Source organism: Cibotium barometz, chromosome 1 (genome assembly GCF_041138505.1).
Source record: "Cibotium barometz isolate CiBa-2024 chromosome 1, ASM4113850v1, whole genome shotgun sequence".
NCBI lineage: Eukaryota > Viridiplantae > Streptophyta > Polypodiopsida > Cyatheales > Cibotiaceae > Cibotium > Cibotium barometz.
Window position 1 is genome coordinate 48,205,964 of NC_141046.1, and position 14,944 is coordinate 48,220,907.

General features: G+C 41.5%; 1 pseudogene; it reads left to right on the forward strand.

Annotated features, from left to right (window-relative positions):
* The first annotated feature begins 2,618 nt into the window (after positions 1-2,618).
* Positions 2,619-3,988, forward strand: LOC147642105 (uncharacterized; annotated as a pseudogene).
* The last annotated feature ends 10,956 nt before the right edge of the window (positions 3,989-14,944 follow it).

The window sequence follows — 14,944 nt, forward strand, 5'->3', positions numbered from 1 at the left end:
GGTACTTTTGGTGCTTTGCTGTTCATTTGAAACTCTTCTGACCTATTATGATACTGCTTTGGTACTTTCTAGCTACAAGTTTTATAGTCTTTAAGGTATTGCAGTTACATCTTGGGTTCAATGTTGGCACTAACTTTGGTACTTTTTGTGCTTCTTTGCTTCATGTGGTACTCTTTTGAAGTGTTTTGGTACTGAAGTTGAGCTTTTATTTGGTCTTATATGGTAGTGCTAAATATGTCTTGGGTGCTATCTAGGTATTATCTTTGGTATTTTTTGTTTTCTTTGATTCGTTTGGTACTTTTTGCACTATTTTGGTACTAGTTTGGAATTTCACTGTGACAAGTTTTTGGGTCTTTTGGGTATTTTTGGGAGTCTTGTGTGTTTTTGGTACTTAATTGTACCAAATTATTGCTGTTTACAACTGTTTTGGCATAATTTACATGTTTTGGTACTGTTTAGTTACCTTTTGGTACTTTTTTGAGATTGATTTGTTAACCTTTTGGTACTGTTTTGGTTTGTCATTGGTTTGTCTTGGTACTGTTTTGTTACCTATTTTGGTACTATTTTGCTACTTTTTGGTTTTGTTTTGGTACTGTTTTGTTTCCTATTTGGTGCTATTTTGCTACTGTTTGCTACTATTTTGGTATTGATTTGCTACCTTTTTAGCACTATCTGTAACCTATTTGGTACTATTTTAGTAGTATTTGGTACTATTCTGCTACTATTTGATATTATTTTGGTACTGCTTTGCTACATTTTTGGTATTGTTTTGGTAGTTTTTGGTACTTCATGTACCAATTTTGTGTTGTTTAAAACTATTTTGGTACAATCCAACCTTTTTTAGTACTGTTCTGGTAGTTTTTGGTACTTCATGTACCAATTTAGTGTTGTTTAAAACTATTTTGGTACAATCCGACCCTTTTTAGTACTGTTTTTATTCTGCTTGGGTTTGGCTTGGGAGTTGTTGAAACTTCATTGTACCCATTTAGTGCTGTTTAGAACTGTTATGGTACAATTTACCTGTTTTGGTACCTATTTTGGTTCAGTTTTTGTACTGCTTGTGTACTTCCTTGCTAATTGTTTGTTTTGGTGGATAAGTAGATAGAGTATGTCTGTTTTGCAGATGGAGTATGTGAAGCTCCACAATGAATGCTTGGAGACCCAAGACCATCAAGAATTTGTACATAAGTTGTGTGCTGATGTGAAGAGGGGGATGAAATATACATTGACTCCAAGGCCTCATGTTGTGGACCCTGCCAACACAATTCATGTGTTTGGTACTTGTGTTGCCTGTGGGGAGGCTTTGGAGGCTTCTTACGTGGTTGGTACCTTCATGCTTCCCTGCAGGCATCAGTACCATCCATTGTGTTTTGCAGCTATGTTGAGAACAAGAGATATGTGCGTGAAGGCACATTGCAACACCGCAATCCCTTCGGAGGCAAAGGCCTGGGTGTCAGGGAGGTCATTATTGAAGAGTAAGTGGGGTGTTTGTGTTGGACATTGTATGTTTATATTGTTTGAACTGATGATCTAATCTTGTCTTTCATCTTTGTGCATATGTAGGTAGAGAATCTTTCGGTGCGGACACCCATGACACCACCCCAAAGGATAGGAAGGATCTCCCTGGTCACAGTAAGTCAGATGCCACTTACATGTTTAAAGAAGATCCTTACAAGTTAGTGCAGAAAATACTGCAAGACCTTGATGCCAACACAAGGGAAGGGAAAGGGACTGAGCCTGCTGTAGACTCAAGCATGGGGGAAGATCGACTAAAAGCGGAAGTGCAGGAGAGAGACAAAGACGAAAAGGGACCGGAGGAGAAAGAACAGGGGGAAGTGATCTGATTGAGGAGGTTGCTGAGCAAGAGACTGACCAAGGTGAGAAGAACAATGAAGAGATGCCGGCTGTTGAGGAGGTGACAGTTGAAGTTCTCTCAGAGGCAGAGGTTTTGGCTACGACATCAACATCTGCAAAGGACAAGGCAGGTAGAAAGAGGAGGAAGAACGGAAATAGGGCAGCGGAAGCTACTCAAAGTGCACAGGAGGCTGCAGGTGCAGAGGAGCCCAAAGACATTGAGGAGGCTAAAAGCAATGAGGAGGCCAGAGCGGCGGGGGAAGCTACTGAAAGTGCTGAGGAGGCTAAAGGTGCAGAGGGGGCTGAAGGTGTAGAGGAGGCTAAAAGCGCAAAGGAGGCCAAAGAGGCGGGGGAAGCTACTGAAAGTGCAGAGCAGGTTAAAGGTGCAGAGGAGGGTGAAGGAGTAGACTTGCCTAAAGGCACAGAGGATACAAAAGGTGTGGGGAAGGACAGAGCTACGGAGGAGACACTTGATGCAACGCCCTTAGAAACAGGTGATAGCAATGATTCAGCCACCCTCTTCGAGCTCTTCGCTATGAAATGTAGAAAGCGCCCCGTTGGTGGTGGTCTCAAGCCGCAAGGCTGCAAAAATTAGCTGATGTTACAGCATTTTGTACTTGCTTCTGGACTAATTTGAAATACCAGCCCATTTTGCTTTTGTCGATGCGTTTTGTGTCATGCCGCTCTACTCTTGAAAGGTGTCAATGTGTTTGTAAACTGTCATGTCCTACTGTCACTGTTTTGTAACCTTTTATTGGTGCCCAATGTCTAACTTTGCTTTTGCAAAAAGGTTGTGTTCTTCTACTCATATAGTTTAGTGGTACTACAACAGGGGACCATTGGTGGCTACATGAACAACCACCGGATACATCAATGCCGATACATGTAATGGCAAGCAATAGGCGCCTTGTTGTTTTGGATGTCAATGGAGTGCTATTGAAGGATTATGTTGAAGCACCCAAGGATTTGTGGTAGCTCCCGTTCCCAGATGGAGTTAGGCCCCGAGGTGTGCAAGTGTCTCAATACAAATATTGTGTCGTCAGACCTGATGCGGAGGACTTCATCATCAACTTGAGGAAGCGATGCGACGTGATGCTCTGGTCATGTAGCCAAAGGAAGAACTTGATGGCCATAATGAATGCTTGCTTCCCTCGGTTGATGAAGATGAAAGGCTTCCTTTTAGTTATTTATCCCTAAACTTTCACAACTGGTTTTATTGATTTTGATACTGTTTGGCTAGCTTTGCTACTGTTCTGTACACAATCTGGTACTATTTGGTAGTTTGGTACTTTTAGCACTGCTAACACAATTTGGTACTTTTTGGAACTTTGGTACTCTGGTGCTATGCTGCTTTGGACTATGTTTGTTCATGTGTACACAATTTGGCACTGTTTTGTACATAATTTGATACTCTTTGGTTATCTTTGGTACTTTGGTACTCTGATGCTATGGTAGTTTGAAATTGTGTTTTTTATTTTGTACACAATTTGGTACTGTTTGGTGCTTTGATACTATGGTACTTGGTTCTGTGCTTGGTAACATTTGTGTACACAATTTTATAATGTTTGGTACTTTGGTTATTTGGTACTTTGGTACTGTGTTGTACCAAGTTTGGTACCTTTTCACTGTTATGTACTGTTTGTTAGCTTTGGTACTCTTATTTGTGCTGCTATTCTAATTGCTTGGTTTACCTGTTTTATAGATATTTTTGATCAGTCTCATTGTGAGAGGTGGGCTACCAAACTCAGAGATGTGCCAGTCCTTTGCGAAGGAGTTCGGTAACAAGCCTATTTTTCTGAAGCTCCTAAGAACAGTGTGGCGCAAGTATCCGCAATTCAATGAAACGAACACCCTCCTTGTGGACGACACGAGATACAAGTCCTTGAAGAATGATTACGACTCGTGCTGCTGCATCCGGTCATATGAGCCTAAGTATTATGACCCCGACAAGCCGAAGTATCTTATGGATGTCATTTTCTCGTGGATCTCCGGGTGGCTAGCTGATAAGTTCCCCACTGCTTATAGCCACCGGAATCCCTTGTTTGATGTTGAGGATGACATTTCCTCGTTCGTTGTCAACTACTTTGTATCTATGGAGGGGTATTCGTACCGCTTTGACCCCCCTGATGTGTAAAAGATTCTGTATGCTTGTACATTGCCTTTGGCATTTAATGATAATTATCTTTTTGTACATGTACTTTTTTTGGCTACTGCTTTTGTACTTTTCTGTTACTACTTGGTGAAAACAAAAAGGAACAGTACCAAAATTTGGTACTGCAAAAACACAGGAGAGCTAAAAACAATAAAGCACAGTACCAAATTGATAACACAGCAATAGCATTAGACAGTACTGATCACAAGTAAGATTCTAATCAAGAGAATTAGACAGTACTGATCACAAGCAAGATTCTATTCAAGAGAATTACAACTGTTGCCAGTGGTTAGAATTGTAGTTGGGGTAAACACTGTATGGCTCCCGTCCTGGTCACTTCCGTCTTCATATGGCATACTGTTGTAGATATTTTCATATATCTCTGAGGATAGTTTAAAGTGGTGATGGAGGCCAGGGATAGCCTCCATGGGGAACCGTATGGCTCTAACAAGATGCGAGTAGATCATCACCGGTGGTGTCTGATTTAATAGGGTATAGGTATCAACTTTGCCCTCAACCTGGGCATAGTACAAGCCCTCAACTAGCAATCCACCTCTTACGATCTTGTTATGCCAAAGGTCCTTCAGTACTCTTGGTGCTACATAAACGGTTTTTGTGCACTTAAGAAGGTAGAAGTCCTCCTTCTCCTCGGCTGCGTTCACTGCAAAGTTATCCCCAATGGACAATAATTGGCTCAACACCTCAGGGTCTCCTTCATACATAGGCATGCTTAAATCCTCACTCACATGGGAGGAAAACAAATCATTGTAGTTCTCCTCATCATCGTCGTCCTCATCACTATTTGTAGGTTGTACTGACTCTGTCAATGGCTCGATGGAGACATATTTCCATTCTTCAATGTGCTGTTTATTATTGCATCTCCTCCACTGCCCATTCAAACATGGATTACAGAAGCATGACAGCATACGAAAACGCACATCACATGGATTGTGCGTTGAGTAGCCGTCAACACAATGGAATGAGCGAGAGCCTGCAATTGGTTTACAGTCCCACAACGGAAAACGCAGCACATCATTCGGTGAAACCAACCAGAACACCCTCCTTGTGCTGGCACTTCCACCTTCCGTTGTCAGTTGAAACCTCGCGTTCAAAAAATTGACCACATCAGCCGCACACTTCATGGGCCAGCCATCGGGTTTTAGCTCTTCGTGCGTCAGGGTTCTCTTGATAATAGCACCTGCACCATCATGCTCTCCTTTTCCATGCCCTGAAGCAAAGAAGTTATGCATCATAAGCAATCCTATCAACTGATAATACCTGGCTACGAAATAGTGTGGTCTTCGTGCCTTGAACTGTGAAGCGGCACCATCTAACCATACCCAATGATAACGCAAACAGTGTCCTTGCTGTTTCATCCAGTTGTCATGCAGCATAAAACAATGCTGAACAAAGAGCGTGTCGTGGAGCTTATCATCTGATATGTAAAAATGCACAGTCTTCTCAATAGCTCCTACTGAATTTTTGATATAAGAGATGTGTACCACTATTGTTACCTGTGTTGACCACCAATGCATGGACTGGATCTCATTTTGCACTTTAAAGCTGTAATTCTCTGCAAAATCAACAACAGATACCACATCTCTGGGAAACTTAAGCAAGCAGTCTTTGAATTGTTGGGCCTGCCACCTAAACATAAAGTTGTGCTTAACGAAGCTTTTCAGATGATCTGAAAAGAGATGAATGAAAGTTGCACTTTTCATCCTTTCCACGACCAAGTCCTTTCGCTTCTTCTCTTTTCCATCACCATTAACCTGTCCAGTGCCCACATCCTGGAATATCTTAACAGTCACCTCCTTGCTATCTGTTGCAATCTCGGCTGGGCAGAATGACAACTTTCGTACACCGCATTTGGGGCACTCTCCAAGCAAGCATCTCTTTGCATGATATTCACCCTCCTTAGGGTGAGGGCACAATATAAAATCCAGCAAGTTACTTATGTGTTGAAAAACAGCCTGGTTCGCAGAACATTGGCCTGCCTCACTACGTGTACCACAAATGGAGCATGTACATGGATGTTCTTTGCCGTGATGCCCAAACTTGTTCTGGCGCGTTTGATTGAAAGCATCCTTGAAGTATACCATCTGGATATGGTAAATACAGCAGCAAGTATAGCGCTCTTTCAATCTTCAGACAAAAAAAGGCTTGAGTGTCTCAAAGGACCTAAGTGACAACTTCACCGCAGGATACATGCTCTTGAATCTTTTGTAGAGCTCCACCTTTAAACGAAAAATGAACCACGTTAGAGCTCAGAATACTATCAAACAAGAGTAAAGCACCAAAGCTATTTACAGTACAAAATTTGGTACTGTAAACCACCAACTCATTCTAAAGTACCAAATTTGGAACTGTAGTGCCAGATAACAGACTATAGTGCCAAATTTGATGCAGAAAAGCACCATATTAGGCTCTATTTATTACCAGGCGGACCATAGTATCCAATTGGATACTTTTCTACATTAAGCATGGTACCAAATTGGATCATAGTAACAAATTGGGTGCTTTTGTGAATACAAAAAAGCACCAAATTTGGTTCTATGTACCAAGCTGGAACCATAGTACCCAATTTGGTACTGTTTTACATACTGCATATTACCAAAATGGATCCATAGTGGCAAATTGGGTACTTTTTTGGATACAAAAAAGCTTTAAAATTGGTACTATGCATCCAGTTTGGTACTTTTCTGTATTCACTAAAAGCACCCAATCTGTTTCCAAAACACAATTTGGTATAATACTACCAAGTGTGAGTGGTGCCCAAAAACACCAAATTGGATTTGTGGAACCCCTTAGGTACTATGCAGGCACACTTAAAGCACCCTGCATAGTACCAAAATTGATCCATAGTACCAAATTGGCTATTTCTCACTTTTCAGTATCCTCTAAAAGCACCAAATCTGTTTCCAAAACCCATTTTGGTATTATACTACCAAGTGTAAGTGGTGCCCAAAAAAACCAAATTGGAGCTGTGGAACACCTTAGGTACTAACCAGGCACACTTAAAGCACCCTGCATAGTACCGAACTTGATCCATAGTACCAAATTGGCTATTTCTCTGTATACTTTACAGTACCATAATTGGATGCTTAGTACAAAATTGGATACTTTTATGGATATAAAACGCTCCAAAATTGGTACTATGCATCCATTTGGTACTTTGCAAGATATATTGAAAGCACCAAATCTATCTCCAAAACCTAATTTGGTATTACACTACCAAGTGTGGGTGCTTCTCAAAAGTGCCAAATTGAGACTGTGCTTCCTTACTCTTGGACATTGCAACCAAAAGTTGTACCGTGAATCCTGTTGGGTACAATGCAAAATTCAGAGACGTGCCAAATTTAATCCTATGGAGGTGGAATTGGTACCTACAATGATACTATTATGGAGCTGGGAATTCAAACAATGGTAAGTACTTGGATATGGGAATTGGTACCTACAATGATTGCAGTACCAAATCGGTACTTATGGCCTAGAGTGATTGCTGGTAAAAAACTACGAGTTTGGTACTGAACAGCCAAGCTTTTAGTGCTGCCCAAAGACTACAAATTTTGAACTATTCCAACAGAAATCAAGGCCACCATGGATTGCATTGTAGCAAAAACATATTACCTGAGTCATCTAGAAGATGAATTGGATGTTTGATGACACATTGTGCCTCGATCCTCTGCTTACAAATATCCTTTTTGTTTGGTGAAACTCTCGTCTCAGATTTCCAAAAAGCGGTCACCAAATCTCTAGTTTCACTTGTGATACTTGTATACAAAGGCAATTGTCTGTGACAAGCACTAAGTGGCAACACTTCATTCTCATCTTTCGTTTCCAGTCGACTACTTGCTGCTGCTATATTCCGTCGATGAACACCCAAGATAGCAGCAATTTTGGATTGGTTCACTGACATTGTTCTCTGATCACCATTGTTCAGTATCATCATCAAAGAGGCTCTCTTTACAAACAGCTCACTTGCAGAGTGAGGTACTTTCAATTGAGTCAATGTGTTGCGAACGTTGGAAAGAAGACTCGATTGCACATCCGAACTCCTCAACTTAGAAAACGGCTGATGATGCACTTGTGAATGTCACTGTCTCTTCACGTATGTCGTGGGTGTTGACAGTGGCCTCTCTGAAGGTGAAGTCACTGGAGTTTCTAGGACAAATTGTGCATATAGCATCTTAGCAAAATAGAGTGGAGCGTCGGCGTTATGGAGAGGACGACCGTACACCTCCAAGAAAATGTGCTCGGCATTAATTTTGATATTATTATGAGTGCAACGCGAAACCTTTCATCTTCCCTTCTTAATCTCGCCATCTGGACATGGCCATATTTCCTTTATCATCTCTGTGGTTACGCGTTTATTTATGTCTTTCCATTGGAGTAGCATTTGTCCATTTCGACAACCTGCATGCTATTCTCGTAGCTTCGCGGGCTGTTAGTCCATGTGCAAGGGCCTTCATTCGCTCATATGCCTTCTTAGCTAACTCTTGTTGCTCGTTTGCTTGCGCTTCTACCATATCTGCATGAACGTAAATGACTTTAGGATTTTAATGAACTATAAAGATCAACGTAAGATAAATTGACCATTACTCTCAAAAACTTAAAGTTTAACACCACAAGATGAGATATGTATTGCAAAGACTCAATGAGAAATATCCACTTGACTCAAAAATACTTCAAACAATGCGCACACATCAAATTTTGAAGAGAAAACATAAACTTAAACACCACAAGAGGAGAGAGATATTGCAAAGACTCAACGAGATAATATTTCAAACAATGGGCACATATCAAATTTTGAAGAGAGACAAACAAAGTGCCATTCTTGAAACTTAATCTCTTGATACTGTATCATTACAAAATTGGGGTGAATGACACTGATAGCTCTACAAGAGGACGTTGTGCCCTCGTTGGGTTAGTATTTAGTGATCTAAAAAATTCCACTACTTGCAAAACAGATTTTCGCTCGTCTCACGATTAGGCAGACACATCCAATTTTTGACTCTATAAATAATAGTATCCATGGTAACTTTGTCATAGGAGCTATTGTCCATCCATAACTCTTGTACTTTCTGCCAAAAGTCATATAAAATTTGTAATAAATACCCTAAAGCAAAAACATCAGATGCAGGAGTGTACGCATCTGCCAAAAACGGATCATACAATTCCGGGGCTATCCCCACGGCCATTTATTTCGCTCTCTGTCTACGTAGGAGACCGCCTATGCCACCTTCTCAGGGTTTAACTCCCAATCGATAATACCTACGCGTGGCTTCAACTCTTTTGTAAAATCCAACACTACATTGAATGGATGTAGGTCGATATGTACAATTCCTACCAAATGTGTTGCCGCTAGGCCTTCCACCAGGGCATGCATGATATGTGGCATGGTTATTACTATTTGTTTTATTTTAGAAAGTTCTAGATGACTTAAAGGAATATTATCGGGCGGGGATCCATCCTCGATCCAAACGAAAAATTGCTCTGGTGAACTCACTGAATCTGAAGGGGACCTTTAGAAGAGTATCACCAAGCGAGCCACCATTATAGTATGGGAAAATAGTGATCCAAGGAGACTCTTTTGTGAAGGCAATACACCTGACAATTGATGGGTGTAGAACCTGCATGCCCTACTCTACCTGGAAGCTCTCGAACTTGGCGCTGCCTTCTCCTTTGTAGTGCTTTCCGCAAAAAGTAATGTGCTCTAGCAAAAATGATATACCTCTAACTGTATACTCTTTTACTATGCCAAAAACACCAGAGCCTATTATTCCCCCTTCGAGCAGAGCCTCGTGCGGGACGCCAATGAGGTGTGTGCACATAGAATTGTAGATTGTACGATTAATGGCACCTGTCCCACTCGCATCTGCCTGGCTGGACGTTGCAGTGACGTCCTGGGCAATGCGCACTCTTTTGGGGAGTCTCTGCATCCAGCGCCTTCATGCGCTTGCTCTTGGCTCTTTGCTCGCTCCATACAGCGTCCCATAACTATAGACGATGCATATTAGCTTCAGGCGGGGCAGCATCTCTAAGATCATTGCATGCTACACGCATGCTCCCCAAAATAGTTCGTGTTATATGTTGATGGTTGAAGTCTACTATCTTTTGTCTATCAAGCAACTCAGCGTTGCCTCCGTTTCGAAGTCGACGTTGTGCATTTTCCCATATCTGCTCTAATAGATCTCGCATGAGTATCTCGGACTCATTGATCTTTTTGACTACGTCATCTGCCGACACTGTGATGACTGCTTCAATGCGAATTGCTCGTAGAACGATTTTACGCTTATCAGGGAAAAGCATGTTGGTCGTCTTCGTAAATCTAGCAAATATCACTAAACACAACAAAAACAGAATATTAAACAACATTACTGAAATCAACATCAAGCAAACGTGAGAGAACAGCAACAAGTGTATCATTACTTATCAATGATCAAACAAAAACGAAATATCAAATAATATTACTGAAATCAACATCATCCAATACATCATCAAATGTGAGACAACCACAACAAGTGTATCATTACTTATCAATGATCAAACAAAAACGGAATATCAAACAATATTACTGAACTCAACATCATGCAATACATTATCGAACGTGAGACAACCGCAACAAGTGCATCATTACTTATCATTACTTATCTACACACCTACCGTGACAGAGAGAGAGAGAGAGAGAGAGAGAGAGAGAGAGAGAGAGAGAGAGTTGTGAAGTGTATTATGAGAGAGAGAGAGAGAAAGAGGGGGAGAAAGAGAGAGAGGTGTGACAAATAGAGAGAGAGGGGACATTAGATGACATTTTTAATAGTTTTGTGAGTTCCTAAAGAGAGGAAAATAATGTTTTGTATTCCTAAAGCACTACTCATCTACACACCTATTGTGACAGAGAGACAGAGAGAGCGAGAGAGTGAGAGTTGTGAAGTGTATCATGAGAGAGAGAGAGAGAGTTGTGAAGTGTATCATGAGAGAGAGAGAGAGAGAGAGAGAGAGAGAGAGAGAGAGAATTATGAAGTGTATCATGAGAGAGAGAGAGAGAGAGAGAGAGAGAGGGGGGGGAGGAAGATAGAGAGTTGTGACAGATAGAGAGAAGAAACATTAGATGACATTTTCAATATTTTTGTGAGTTCCTAAAGAGAGGAAAATAATGTACTGTTTTATTTTTTAAGTAAATAGAGAGAGAAAAAGAATATATTAGGGATTATGTATATTTTAAGGAAAAAAAAAGAAATCCTTATCTACACATCTATCGTGTTGTGAAGTGTATCATGAGAGAGAAAGAGAGAGAGAAAGAGTTGTGAAGTGTATCATGAGAGAGAGAGAGGGGGGAGGAAGAGAGAGAGAGATATTCATTTTTTCGAGTTACGATATTATGAAATTAAACGTAAAGACAATATGATGTAAACTTTGATCCATGAAATACTCATGCCGCGTTACCAACCAAGTATCGCATGGATCACACACAATAAAAACAATACAAGTCAAATCAAGCAAATTTACGACATTTTTTCGACCGCATTAATGATCACATGCCGTAGTATGCAAGAAAATTTACGACATTTTTCCGACCGCGTTAATGATCAAATGCCACAATATGCAAAAAACAATATATGCACTAGTGGACGATACCAACTTGCCGCGTTAAAACGACAAAATGCCGCCCGATTCTATGGGAATACGAATAGGATACGGACATACACTGGCCGCGTTATCGACCATATGCCCGCATTTGACAAAGGGAAAGGAAGGGAAGGTGACATCGCCATAACGATACTATGCTTGCCGCGTTACCGACTAGTACCGCTACGGCGTGCCATACTTACCATAGGACACACACTAGCCGCGTTACCGACTAAGTGCCCCAGGGTAAGCACCATTCCGAAGAATGGCCTTACACACACACCCCTCGTGTGGCGGACCACCCACATCCTGCCGCGCATTACGACAATGGGCGGCTGCCCGCACGAACACACACCCACACATACCCACACAAACACACACACCCACAACTCTCATTACCTGTGTATACTGTCAGCAATGAACTCCCAAAGGGCCCCCCGGGCCCATATATATAGAAAATTATAGCCCGCCGGGCTAGATGACGACCCTGGCGGGACCCGCCGGGTTTTTAATTTTCCCGACGGGACCGTCGGGTATTGCAAAATCCCAGCGAGATTTTTGCCGGTTATCAGGGAACCTCCCACCGGCTTTTTTGAGAACATGTTAACATGTTAACATGTTAATAACATGTTAACACATGTTATTAACAAAAAAAATTATGATCACGTGAATATAAAATCATTGGCTACGACACAAGATGAGGCTCTTCCCAAAGACAATGTAAACAGTGATGATGTATTAGGCTAGAGTGATGAGCTTATAGAGTCATCTTCATAGAAGGATGTTGCATCAAGGCAGAATGACTATACTGAGTCCTGCTATCTTGGGATGGAAAATATGTAGGATGCACCTGGTATGGATGCCTGGACATGTTGCCATCTTATGAGGCCTTATAGGATGTGCAACAAGATTTATGTCATAGTGTCCACAGGGCACCCATGCATTGTGCACATATATAGAGACTATGCAAAGTCTAGGACATAGTGAACATGGTGACATTGGACTTTGCTCCAAGGATTTCCCCCTTCTACAACATTATGATGAGAGGTGGGTCCAGACTCCAGCTAAATGGTTGCTTAGGTCCAAAATCAAAACACTTTCATTACCATGACAATTATCTCATGCAATGCGCAAGGTCTAGGGAGGATTCACGTGTAGTAGGAATCACCTTGTTAAGGATGAGTTCCACCCTGCCATTACAGGTGGACCTATGGATGTGTTGCTTCTACAAGAGCACAAATTGGATATATTTCACTATGGTAAAACTTCTAAGATCCTCTCTGGACACACTTTTTGGTCCTGTACACAAGGCACCAAAGGTGGGGTATGCATTTTAGTGTCAGCATCACTTTCGTCTCATGTCATCAAACATGGGGTATGCGTTTTAGTGTCAGAATCACTTTTTTGTCATGTTATTGGCCATGGTGTTGTCATACCTGCTAGAGTATAATGGATTGTGGTTATGCAAGAGGGATTGAAGCTGGGTATCTTGAATATCTATGCACCTAATGTATGGGGAGAGAGGGTGACCCTCTAGGGCTCCATCACAAATCTACCACCCTTGGCTAATCATTGGATTATTGGAGGAGACTTCAGCATGGTTGAGCAGTCGTTAGACAAAAAGGGTGGGCCGTGAGTGAGGGTAGAACACACCCGTTGGAGAGAGCCTCCTAGGAGAGATTTATACTTTCCTTCTGTGCATAGGGATTATTAGTCAAAGGATGATTTCCAAAGAAGGCCTATTCTTACTTATGGTGGCATAACTCTAGAAGCGGGGATGGATGCATCTTTGCACGGTTGGATAGATTTGATGTGGATGATTGGGGCGCCAGGATAGAGGAGGCTCTTTTGCCATCTTTCCAAGTACTACTAAATTAGATCATTTTCTGGTTGTCTTGTGCAGCATCAGGAACTTGGGAGCCAGAAGGGTGTACTGCATGCCCTCATTCAAGACTCTCTATATTAGGATGTAGAGACCTCCCTAGAGAGGTTAGAGAGATTTGTAGGCTTTGTGATCATCTTGACCCCTGAGAGAGGCTTGTTTTAGCCTTGGAGAGGACTAGCCAACAATATTATTATGTTTCCTTGGCCAAGAAATAAGAGGCTCTAGAAAGGGAGTGAACTATCAAGACATAGGTTGGCTATGCTTCAGAGGGAAAACAAGAAGCATCATGGATCCTCTTGGATCCCATCCCTTTTTTCCAATGTTAGAGTTGAATTGTAAGTGTCCATGGATAGGCGTGCTGAGTTTGCATTTCATGCTAATCAGGGATTTTGGACACAGATGGGTGGTAAATGTAACAAACCATTTTTCTTAGCACATGGACCTATGCACAATAAGGACAATTTGAGTTATAGGATTCTTGGGGAGAATTTCATATTAATCCAAACAAGGTGAGAAGTATTTCCTCATATTTGTATTAGACCTTACTCTCTAGAGTAGTTGCCCACTCTTTGGATAGAGATGTTACACAATAGATAGTTTGGGAGTGCATGCCCATGCTTATTTACAACTAATAAGTGTGCCTATTTGTACGCCCCCTTTTTGAAGGATGAGTTGAGACATGCTTTGCATGCCCTTTTGAAAGGCAAATGCCTAGGGGTTGATGGCCTTTCTCTTTCCTTCTTCTTGTAGTTTTGGGATTACATTGGTTATGATGTTACTACTACTTTGTAGGAGATGTGGTGTACTAGTATGATGCCCCCTTTAATCACACAGAGGGTCTTATCCACCTCATCCCTAAAGGTGGGGACAAGACCAATATTAGATAGTGGAGGCCCATTACTCTGCTTGGTTTTACTTATGAAATCTTAGAGAAGGCAGTAAGCATGAAGCTTCAGCTTCAGAGAGTTATTCATGATACACATAATGCTTTCCTCCAAGGAAGGAGTATTTTTTATAACATCTTGTTTGAGATGTGGAGGAGCTTCAAAGAAATTTTACCATTGTTTATGGGAGTGCAAAGAGGCATAAAGAGGATTTGGATTGTAATAGCACACCTTTTTGGAAGGATGAGGAGAGATGCCTACATTTGTTTTGGTGCTATTACTTGGTTAACACAGTCAGGCCTACAAATTAGATTGAAGATAATGAAAAGCGGATCACCCACCAGTGGGTTGGCGGTGTCATCTTCAGGACATGCCAGAGTTACGTTACATACCTCTAGCATAGGGGTTGGACACTACATATAGGAGATCATTGTTAGCATTATAGCCTGGCACATCTAGAAGGCTTTATGCACTGAGGCCATGGAGGGAACTTTGGTTATTATACCCAGTGCATTTATAGGATCTAGTGTGATATTATCC